The sequence below is a fragment of the Castor canadensis genome, chromosome 13 (genome assembly GCF_047511655.1).
Source record: "Castor canadensis chromosome 13, mCasCan1.hap1v2, whole genome shotgun sequence".
NCBI lineage: Eukaryota > Metazoa > Chordata > Mammalia > Rodentia > Castoridae > Castor > Castor canadensis.
In genome coordinates this window covers 31,680,178-31,692,368 of record NC_133398.1, presented here as the reverse complement: position 1 = coordinate 31,692,368, position 12,191 = coordinate 31,680,178, and the positions used below count along the sequence as shown (strand labels likewise).

General features: G+C 34.4%; 1 protein-coding gene across 1 annotated transcript in view; it reads right to left on the bottom strand.

Moving 5' to 3' along the window:
- Positions 1 to 12,191, bottom strand: part of Grin3a (glutamate ionotropic receptor NMDA type subunit 3A) — a 166,438-nt gene that overhangs the window by 98,692 nt on the left and 55,555 nt on the right. The gene's annotated exons all lie outside the window — the stretch shown is intronic.

The window sequence follows — 12,191 nt, the reverse complement described above, 5'->3', positions numbered from 1 at the left end:
TTTTCACTTTAAAAATTACTGAATATGATTTTGAGACAGTTCAAAGTACAAGCATGATCAATATTTAATGTTTATGATCTATTGTAGAAGCCATATTTGCACACAAAATCTTTACATACTAATGAAAGAATTTTCATATTTATTAAAACAAATAAGCAAAGATGTTACCAAAACAATACAGCATCCACTCACATTTATCCATTCAACAATACTCACTATATGCCAGGCACTGTTCTGGAAGCTAGATAGATAGTGAATGAAGACAAAAATCTATGCAGCTTATATGTAATTTATATTTTGTAGAAAGCGACACAAAATATATGCTAAATAGGAAATATGTATAAATACAAAGGAAGAAAAGTAAAGTAGGGAAAACTCTCTCTGACAAGATATTTTAAGTAAAGAACTGAAGAAAGGGAAGAAACTAGGAATAAGGAAATGTAGGTAAAGAGCATTCCACATAGAGGGGAAAAAGTCCCATGTCATTGAAGTGGGAATGTGTCTGGCATGTTTGAGGAGATGATGAGGGTAGACTAGTTGAAGGTGAGGTCAGAAAAAATTGATAGGGTGTTGGGATTGGGAAAAATAGGCTTTTATAGGTCATTGTTAAATTTTTTTTCCTATGTGTGACTGGTAGATATTGAATGAAGTGTGATGATTTATGCTTTAACAGGATTGTCACATTGCTGTGTTATGAATGGAGTAAAGTACAAGGAAGAAGCAGAAAGACTAGGTAGAAAGCTGCTTCACACATCCAGATAAAAGGTGTTGATGATGTGGACTGAGAGGGTAGCTATGGTATTGGGGAAATTAGTTGGATCTTCATGTTTTGAAGCTGGAATTGACAAGATTTGCTTGCATGGTTGTTAGGGAAAAAAAGAGTCAAGAATGTCACTGAAGTTTTTGGTCCTGAGCAACAGAAAGGATAGAGTTACCTTTAGTCAAAATAAAGGAAACTATACAAGAATTAGGCTTGAGGTAGGGGGGAAGTACCAGAGGCTCAATTTTGTGAATGGTAATTCTGAGATGATTTATAAATATTCAAATGCAGATGTCAATGTGGATCACCTGGAGTTCAGGAATGAGTTCTATGTTGGCGATATTAATTTGGAAACCACCAACCTATACATGATATTTAAGAACACTGAGTGAGACCACAATGGGAATAACTGTGGTGTAGCTAAGTAGAAGTCCATGGAATCATCCTGGAGCACTACAATATTTGGAGGTGGCACAGGTAAAAAACACTAGTCAAAGACACTGAGAAGAATTATTTCTTTTGACTTGTGACAATATATTTAATTTTCTAAGATGACATTTAGAAGTGGATGGAACCAGACTTTCTGAAAAATTTAAAAAATAAACATCTGTTGGAAATGGACCTCTATTCCTGAAAGACAATGATCATTTGGGGTTAAGGATAGGCTGCCTCTTTAGGTGCGGCATGACCTGCTCCCATCCTTACACAATGGGTACATATATACTTATGCCAAATTCTATTCGTTAGTATTATGCAACTGACATTTCAGTTTGTGGCCACTACTTAAGGTGATCATAATATTTAAATCAATTGTGGTAATGTACAAAAGTTTCTTGGCATGGTGTTTAGAACAAATATTTAGTATATAACAGCAAAAATTGCTCTTAAATAGCCTTGAATTATGAAGCAAATACTCTTAGGCATAGAATCAGGTCAGTTGCCATCTTTTTTTCTATCAGAATAGGGCTTATCATTGGAACTATTGGTTTCTTAACAATTCGAAAGACTTGAGCACTGAATCATCCAAGTTAGGTGTAGCTTTGTGATTCTTTGTGCGGTGGTAAACAATTTGAGAATATGTGTTTTAGTTCATTTTTTATCTATTCAAATTTTCTACTTATAAATTTTAGCATTTTGTGTTTTAGTAGAGAATCCTCCACTTTGATATTTCCAAATTTACTATTATTATGTGTATTGTTTCAGTATAATAAAAATCTATTTTTATGTATTATGCTCATTTTCATATCAGCAATCTTGAAAATGAGGTTTTAGGGGATTTATCTATTTTAAATATTTCCTTAAAAGAAGTAGCCATTGGATTTCTTTGATTTCATTATTTTATGCTTTATTATATGGCTTATATGTTGGATCTTATTGTGTTAATCATAAAATTTCTCAAAAGGTTTGCGTCACCTGCTGGCAAGCATGAGGTGCTGAGTTCAAAACCCAATACTGCAAAAAAATTATTTCTTACTATTCATATGTTTATTTTTTCTTCTTAGAACTTAATTATTGAAATCTATCCATTTAACCATGATTATTGCTTTAGTTACATGTAAATTATTTTGATATGTTGAGCTTTTGCTTTCAAAATAGCTCATAACTATATTAAGAAAATGGTTTGAGCTTTGGTTTAGTGTACTTTCACATATAAAAATTTGCTACCTAAGTTTATAGACTATTTTGAAAGATAGAATACTGTCTTTTTTGGGTAAATATTCTATGTTCTAATTGAAGTGAATATACATTCTCTTCTGATTAATTACATTATTCATATTTTACTTGATTTTCACTTATTTACTCAATTTATACATTATTCAATTTTTACTTTTTGTTAACTGGATCTAGAATTTACTACAGCTAAATAAAAATTTCCCACTATAAATAATGTTTTTTTTAAAATAAAGATTTTAAGAACTGCTGTCCCCTGATTTTTCTTTTATCTTATTTGGTATGTAAAGATTTACTAACATGTTTATTATAATCTATATTCTTCTTGTCTTTGAAATAGTTCTGTACTAGTCCACTTGTTTTCAATCTTCATTGGAAATGTATTAATCTAGTTTTGTGTTGTTTAAAGGCATCACCATTGTGAATCTTGTTCTATACCCTAGTTGTTTATAGGTTCTGTATGTATTTCAACTTTGATCTTTTATTACTTATCAACCTGTCTTCTTTGTATATCAAATTTTCCCACTTGTTTTCTGTTTCTTTTAAATTGTCTAATTACCTTTGCTTTTCCCTCCAGCTGTTGCCTTCCATTAGCCATATCTGTTCATGTGACTATCCATCTTTCCCTGTAAAGCATTAAAATTAATTTTCCCCTTGGGAAATTGTACCATTAAACAAAATCCATATCCTCACTCTCTTTTATTTTGAGAAATGAGCTGAATTTCTTTTCCCATGATCACCTCATCATAGTTAATATTTTCCCCCTGAGGAATGAGAGATTTGCTCATCCTCTGTAAAGCTCTATAAATTTTCTTGCCTGTCAGAACTTGATTTTGAATTTTTGCCTTTTCCTGATTAGAAATCTTTGACATACTCTCAAACTCTGCTCCCACCAGCACCACCTAATTCTTGTTAGGTTTATTGTATTCAGTAGCCAGGTTTATTTGTTCTTATGCCATGAATCTAAATATTTATTTCTTGTTTCATTTTAATGCAGCTCCAGCTATACCACTCTTGATACATAGTAGAAAACCTATATGACTAAAATCTTTTCATAGGAGAAAAGGGATATTCTTTAACTTCTCTTCTTTTTCTGGGATAGGAAGGCAAGTTAGGAGATCTATGCATTTTTTTTCATATGACTCATATGTACAGTGGATCTTCATAAAAAAATACCCATATGCTCCAAAGTTCTACATTGTTGCATTTTTAACAAGCTAACACAGTTGTTTTCTGCTCTTTTTCACCAAAGAGGCCCCAATTACTCTTTCTTTGGATATCTTTTAGAAATCTTATACTTACTTCTAGTATTTTACAATCTCCAGAAATTTCCAGTTGTCTGAATACTAGCTATTTATATTTTCTGTTTGTATCTTAACCTATAAATATGATAGCCCTCAGCTTTCCAGGGTTTTTCCATATTCTTTCCTGCTTCCTTAATTATTCTCATTTCCAACCTCTTCCTCAGACTCTAGATTATTTCCCCTCCCTCACATATTTTTAATGTTTCTGCCATAATGAGATAATCTGTGATTATTCAGGGCCTCACACTTGCTAGGTGCTCTACCACTTGATCCAGCCCCCAGACGTTTTTTTCTTTCAGTTATTTTTCAGGTAGGGTATTGCACTTTTTGCTTGGGGCCAGCCTCAGATGGTGATCCTCTGACCTATGGTCTCCTGTATAGTTAAGATCATAGATGTGGTGACACCTGGCTTTATTGAGATGGGAGACTCACTAACTTTTTGCCCAGGCTGGCCTTGAATCAAGATTCTCCCAGTATTTACCTCCTGAATTACAGGTGTGAGCCACAGTGCCCAGCCTGAGGTCTTGTCTTAAGTGACTGCTTAACCACTACTACCTAACTATTTTTGTTATCTAATTCCTCTCTGCTACTCTCTGAAATCTATCTATTTTCTCCTTTTTATTTATTGTTTTAAAATTCTGTTTTATCATCCTACCCTTTCTTCCAGCCCTAGAGGACCGTTCTCTATTTATATGTCATTTGTTACTAGTTCAGCTCGTTGTGGTTTCTTTCACAGATTCAGACCCCTGTGGCATCTGCTTCCTTATATGATAACATGACTCTAGCCATTTTAGCCACAGGACTTATTTATTGCCCAACATCTCTCAGAAGATATTGCTTTGATTTTGTTCTTCATACATGTGGACGGGTCTCCAAAACAAACATCAAATGTAAGTGATTTAATGATGTACATGGAAAGTAACTTCTTGTATGTTCTTCTAATTTTCCTTCCTAGCCTGAAGTATAAGGATTTGGCAGGTGATTAGCCTCATTTTTGACTTTTATAGACTTCAAGATCCTCAAAGTTGTGTGCTATTTTTTTTTTTGACATACTTCACATTTTAAATGCAGCTTCTTCACAGAGTTGCTGTTAGGAATGGGGAAGTCCTCCATTCCCCACTGCTCTGCTTCACACCACTGCAGACTGCTAAGCTGGAGAGACTTCAGCATTCATATAAGCACCAATCACATGAATCATCTTTGAACCTTAGGTACAGTACAGGGCCTGGCCAGGGTAGCTGTTCAGTAGTACTTGTGAAATAAATACAATTAAATACATGTCTTATGCTCACATCACATCTTTATGTTTCTTATAAAGAGTCCATATCTTGCCAAAAGAATGGGTTCAATCAGCCAGGAAGCATTTATACTTGTAATTTATATATTGTTTGAAGCATTAAGATTCTAATATAGTTTTCTTTTGAATAATGTGTAGCATCAAAAGTAGAAATTAGCTCAATAGTAAACCTCTCTGATGATAAGGAATTTGATAGAATTGGAAATGGCTAAATTTTGAGCTTCAGAGCAGAGGGTGCCATAAGCTGTCATCATTGTCATCTTTTAAAACAACACACAAGCCCCATCTTCAAAAAAGATTTCTACCAGTGCATAAGTACTAAAAATACAGAAATATATGTACACATATATGAATCATTTGGATCTACATTTTGGCCATATCTGTAAAATTCAGTTATTTACAAGTACAACTATAGTGGAAGGAGAGCCCCTCACAATCTTGATTTATTTCTAAGAGGAGAAAAATACTAATTTAGTTGAGTGAGTCAAAATGCAATACATGCTTTTATCTGTGTTACTAGTAGTGTGTGTGAGGAGGTGACTTTGTCAAGAACTCAGGTGGATATGCCATCCTCTTTTTCTTGCTTCTATGTGTTCTACCTGTCAAGCTGGCACCATTTCCTCTCCCAAATGTCATGTTTCTTCTCCCAAATGTCACACAGTAGATCTGTTCCATAGCCCTACATCTTTGTCTTTCCTCCTTGTGTTTTGGTAAGGACCTTGACTCTTTTTCACAACTGTGGTCTGTGTGCCTCTTGAACTGCTCTTGGTACTTTGTGTAATGCCCCAAATTAATTCATTCTGGCTCTTTGAACCTGACCCCAGCTCTATTCCAGGTGCTGAAATCCCTTCCAGTAGTGCTATGGCATAGCCCTGGCAATGGGACCTTCCACAGTGTTTGCCAGTCAAATTTGGATATTGAAGTGGTCCCAAGACATACATCTGGAATTCAGAGTAGAGCTGCACCATTAACTTCTATAATTTCACATCTTTTTTGGCATATTTTCAAATTGCACAAGGGATGCATAGAAAGGGAAAACGTCAATGAAGAATCCAATTTCCTCTCAGACAAATAAAAGCTTGGAAGATCCATTAAGATGGAAAAATTCTCCACTTTAAAACCTGCTGGATCCTAGATTGAGTAAATTTGAGTTGAATTCATTAAAATAAGGTCCTAAGGAAATAATACACATTTTCCAGTGTACCTTAATTTAAGTCTCTATCCCATGATTTAGTAAGAATTTTAGACTCAACTAAAATTGTGGGTTAAGTGACTCAGAAGGAGGGAAGAATTCAAAGAATTTCAGCTAACTAGTCTAGTGACAGGGTTTCTTAATGGAAGCATCTAGAAATACAGGCCTTACATGTTGATTCTTGAGATTCACGACACCACATATGTATTTTCTAGAAGCATCAACTCCTCAGGAGCTCTACCAGAGAAAGTTAACCTAGGAGTAACAGCTGGACATGAGAAGTCATCTACAACTAATGTATTTTCCTACAGTTCCAGGGATCCAGTGTCGAATTTCTGTCTTCCATAGCCAATGCAACTGTATTTCTTTTAAATACACATTAAAACCTATAGGCTAACCAGTTTGGTTTGGTAGGATGCTCAATCATGAGCAATTATGCCTCCTAGCTTATGACTGAAAAAATATAAATTACAAAGTCATAGGATCTCAGTTACGGTAGTGTTCCTCCCTCACACTCCCAGGTATTGGGGATTGAGCTCAGGGCCTTGTGCTTTCTGAGCAACGACTCTACCACTTGAGCTATGCCCCTAGTCCTCTTATTAAAAATTTTTTTTGCTTTTAGTTTGTTTTTCAGGTAGGATCTCATGCATTTACCCAGAGTGGCACTGGCTTGAGATCTTCCTACTTCTATCTTCCAAGTAGCTGGGGTAATAGACATATGCTACCACACCAAGAAAAATTTATATTTATTCTGAAATGTGGATTTGGAAACTAGTTTAAAGCATCCCCCAGAAGGTACTATCTGAATGACTTTAGGCATACTACTTAACTTTTTGAGAAAGGTATCCTTATAGTAAGAAAATTAAGGGTTATAGAACTTAAATACCTTTACTAAGGATACAGTGCTGCTATATATAGTTATGGTAGGCAGGAATATACAAAATTAGAATTATGTCATCCAGCCTCAAATTCATCTGGAATTCTTATATCTAGGACTGGATTGGGGGCCATTATTAATTTATACATTGGATTTTTTGAATGGGTATTTGTTTTAGTCTTTTTTTTTTCTCCCAGAAGTTTTCTAGTGCTTCACCATTGCTGGCACACAATAGTTCAAGTATAAAATCAGTAATTAAAGCATTACTATTAATACAAGCCCAGTGAACCTCAGTATTGTTTGATCATATAAGGTTACAGGCAAACCTAGCTTGAAGGAGAAAGAGGCTTTAGTGTGTAAGGATCATGCTTCAGGTTCAGCTGAGAAGGGGACTTAGAAATGTCAGCTAGTACCAGACAGTAATCACTAACAGAATGAATGATAGTTTAATGCAGACTGATTATTAAATAGCCAGGCCAAGGAAAGTAGATATAAGTATGGATAATTAAATGTGTCTATCCTCTGCTGGTGGGAAAATAGAAGAAAGGAATTTTAAGATTCCTGAGAGCAGGGCCCTCTATGTTCTAATTCTTTGTGTCTCCATCCAGGGGCTTGACTTAATATTAGTAAAGTTCAACAAATAAATGAATTACTGCCTACTTGATAGAATTCTTGCAGAATAGATAAATGGAGTACAGAAGTTGTTCATAGAAGACAGGATTCCATAGCCCATTTTAAAGCTAGAATAACTACCAGGCCTATGATTAATTAGCCAAAGGGTCAGGGACTTAGGCCAAGGGAATTAAGATTTCTATGACTGTTTAGACTCTTGGAATTCTTACAGGATAATTGACTTTCACTGGACCATTATTATTAAGCCCTGGAGCTCGTTCTTCAAGAACACTAGATTTATTAGCACATAGGGCCTTTAGGTAAGCTTGGACAAGTCCAAATCCTAAGAGTACCAGGTAAATCCTCAAATTCTTGTTCACTTTCACCAGAGTCTGGTGTTCAGAATGCAGCAAAGGAGGAAATGTAATAACTTTCTGTATCCTAATGGTTTTATAGAATTACTTTCAAGGCATTTATACTGTACTACTTTGACTGGTTAATTTGTCATAGGCTTGTGATTTTATAAAAATGTCATGGCTTCCAACTGACATCCATTATGCATATACAATTCAAACTTCTTAGCCTGGCATAAAAGCCATGTGTGGTTTGTTACCAAATTACTTCTCTGGAATTATCTCAAATATGCTTCATATATAATTAATGCTCCAGTTGTACTAAATTCCTTCCCCAGGTCTTGTAAATTTACATATGCTATTCCAATGTTTAGGAGTTTGCTCCCAACTCTTACTAATTTATCAAGATCCATTACCAAATCTCTGAGACCTGTTAGTGATTTCTTTTTCTGTATATCTGAACTTATCGCTATTCTTAAAAAATACAAACATCACCAGGTGTGGGGGCATGTCTGTAATCATAACACTTGGGAGGTAGAAGGAAGGAGGATCACAAGTTCCAGTCCAGCCTGGGCTATAAAGCAAAACCCTGTCAATAGACAAAAAATCAAATATTCCACCATTTTTTATCCACTTACTTATTTTTTTAACCTTAATACATTAGACTATCAACTCCAAAATAGTAAAAATCAAGTCTTCATTTTGTTTACTTCACTTTAGTTCAACAAATAGTCATTGGCTGGACAGAAATGCCTAGATGTATATATGTATTAATGGAAGTTTTATCAAAAAATAATGACAGCTATAGTTGCTTCAAATAATTAACATTTAATAAAACAACTTGCAAACAAATTGTTAAAGATCATACAAGGAACTTGTCCCCAGTGCTTTTGTCTACATTTAATTATGATGGACATATGCTCTGGGATGTAGAGAATTGAGAAAGAATAAAATCCCTTACACCTGTAATTATGTCTATGTAGTCTGGCATGAGAACTGATTTTTCTACTGTAAAAGCCTATACTGCAAATGCCATGTTTTTGGTGATTTCATTAACATTTAAAAATGTTAACAATTCTGTCAGCCCAAACTGAAAATGACTGTGTGAGAAATGAAAGCTTGCATAACTCTGACACCCGCTAGTCAAGGCTCATTATCCTCCTGGCTTTTACTATGCAGTGAGGAAGTAGGGTCAGCTTTGCAAAATTTAGGAACAATTAAGAAAATTACTATATGCAGATGTGACTTATGGACTGAGAATAACTAACTTTCTAAAAGACTGAATTAAGCAAAAATAAATAAGTATGATGAAAAAACCCAGAGATGTTTTATGGTAAGAGGCAGCTTTTTAAGTTATTCATTATAAAGACTCCTTCCAGGGATTTGCCCACTTCCTGTGACCCTTTCCTGAACACTTTGAAACTTTCTCTTTGACTGTATTCCTCAGGGAGTTGAAGAAGTCCTAAGCATATTGTCTGAAATTCTTTGAGTTCATTTCTCAAACACATCCACGGGGATGAAAATATTGTCCCTGACACTTATACATTGTGAATTGCTGCTGGGCTCCAAACCTCACATTCTTCTTTTACAACTTCAAAGTATGTGGAATAAAAATGTGGAAACAGCCATGAAGGGTAGAGGTTATCCATCAACCTTCTACCCTCCAAAAAAAAAAGTGAGAAAAAAATGAAAAGAAGAAAACTAGACTGTAAGTATCTAGGTAAATTAAAAAAAAATACTGTTCTTAATTTTGGTGTTATTTATCTGTCAACTACCCATTTTTCTTCTACAACAACAGATAATAGAGGGCATAAACAGAAAGTTTTCTTTCTTTTTATGTTGATAAATTCCAATAAATATCTATTAAGTGCCTGCTGTATGGTAGGCTTTGACTTGGCTGAATGATACTGTCTCCACATAATGTAATTTATATTTTAGCTCAGAAGTCAGACACATAGACAGATAATGACAGTAGAATAGGCTAAATGCCATCATAAAATTTGATGCATGATGCGCCATGGGATCCTTGTGGAAGAGGCATTTAATTTTAATGTAAATTAAATCACAGGAAGCCAGAAAGATCAGTTGATCTTGATAAAAGGAATCCCTAAGGTACGTACAACCTAAGTCAACAATATTCCTCCCTGCAGTTTCTCAACATTTTTAGGATCCAAACAAAATGATTTTTCTTGTGCTCTCCATTTTCCATGAGACAGAAAGATACTAAATACCTTCATGTAGTTTTCACAGTGGCTTTTCCTGCCAGCTGTTTATGACTGTCCTTCTAAAATAATGATCGTTTGAAATTATAAGTCAAAGCTTTGCTTATATGTTTCTTATGAAGGAGACTATTTCTTGTTTTAGATAAAATCTTGGGGCTCAGTTATGCTTTAGTACACAAACAATAGATTGAATCTGGGTAGAGACTGTAAAACAAAATAAGCATAGTTTGATTTTTTGAAAAGTCTAGTGTAGTATAGGAAAAATGGAAAGTTCAAATGATGATCGAACATCTAATTTTATTATGAATAGATTTCTAAAATACTCGAATTATTTTCTACTTTGTTAACAACATCCTTTAAGGAATTTATAATTTGTGCTTAGTCTTTAATTATGGCATTTAACATGTTGACTTGCACAAAGTAGGGTGCTTAAATCAAATGTGCATATTTAAACTTAAAATTGTAAGGATTCCCTGAACTTTTACCAAATAGTTCTGTTTTTTTTTTTTAACTGATATTATTGTTGTATTGGGGGTACACTGTAACATTTACAATAGCTCTTACAGTATATCATAGTTGAATTCATCCCCTCTACCATTCTCCTTTAAATCCCCAATTCCTGGAATAGTTTCAATAGGTCTCATTTTTCCATTTTCATTCTTGAGTACCTAATGTTTCCACCATATTTGCCCTCCTACACCCTTTCCTTATATCCTCCCTCCCCCACTGGTACCAACCCCCAGAAAGGACCTGTTTTACATTTTTGAAAAAAGGCATTTTTGTTTGTTTAAGATAGCTCTACAGGGAGTTTCACTCTGACATTTCCATGTATATATGTATTAGAACTTGAAGAGTTTCATCCTCTCTATTTTTTTCCTTTCAATCTTAGTCACCTTCTAAAGGTAAGACACCATAAAGTTTCTTCAATATAGTCAAATGTCACTGTTCAAAGAGGGCCACCTAAAAATGGGATCTAGTTTCAGATAAGCTTTCACCTCTGAAATAGCAATAACTTTTTGACTTGGCCTCCCTGATCATAAGGTGGGCCTTTTCCAGGGGAACATCTAGTTCCCTACAAAATATCCTTTAAAGATAATTCCCCTTTTCCCAAAGATTATGAAAATCATTTCTGTGTAAGGGGATATTCTTTACTTTAAATGGGCTTTTTCATTCTAGCTTCTCAATCAGATTTAGGTATTAACCAGGAAGATGCCTAATTACAGTTATTTAAAATGTAATAATACTGTTGTGAAACTTTTAGTTATATCTAGTCATCTATTCTATCTTCTATCTATCTATCTATCTATCTATCATCTATACATCTATCTCATCTATCTATCATTAAAATTCCATGAGTGATAGGATGTACTTATATCCATTTTACATAAATAGATAAAGAACATAGGAAACCAAAACTCAGAGCAGCTAAGTACCTTTTTATTTTATTTTATTTTTATTTTTAAAATACCTTGGGTGTGTGACTGGGGTTTGGACTCAGGGCTTTCATACTTGCAAAGTAGGCACTGTACCACTTGAGCCACACCTCCAGCCATATCTAAGTATCTCGACCAGGTTATGCAAGGATTAAGTGGCAGAGATAAAATTCTAATCCTGATGCCTTAACCATCAATCAGTCACTTCCTGTGTGACTGTTTCTTTCTTTGTATATATTTAGCAAGATTTGTTCAAGACTATTGAGATGGGAAAAATTAGGGAGAGAAAGTTATTGTGCATTCACTATTCACCAAGCATGGTGTTAGATACTTTTTGTACATAATTTTACGGTATGTTTACTGCAATATATTCTTCTATATTATTCTGATTTACTAGTTAGAAAACTGAGACTCAGAGCTTTTAAATAACTTGCCAAGATCACAACAAGAAGTAAGGAGCTAAGCCGGGC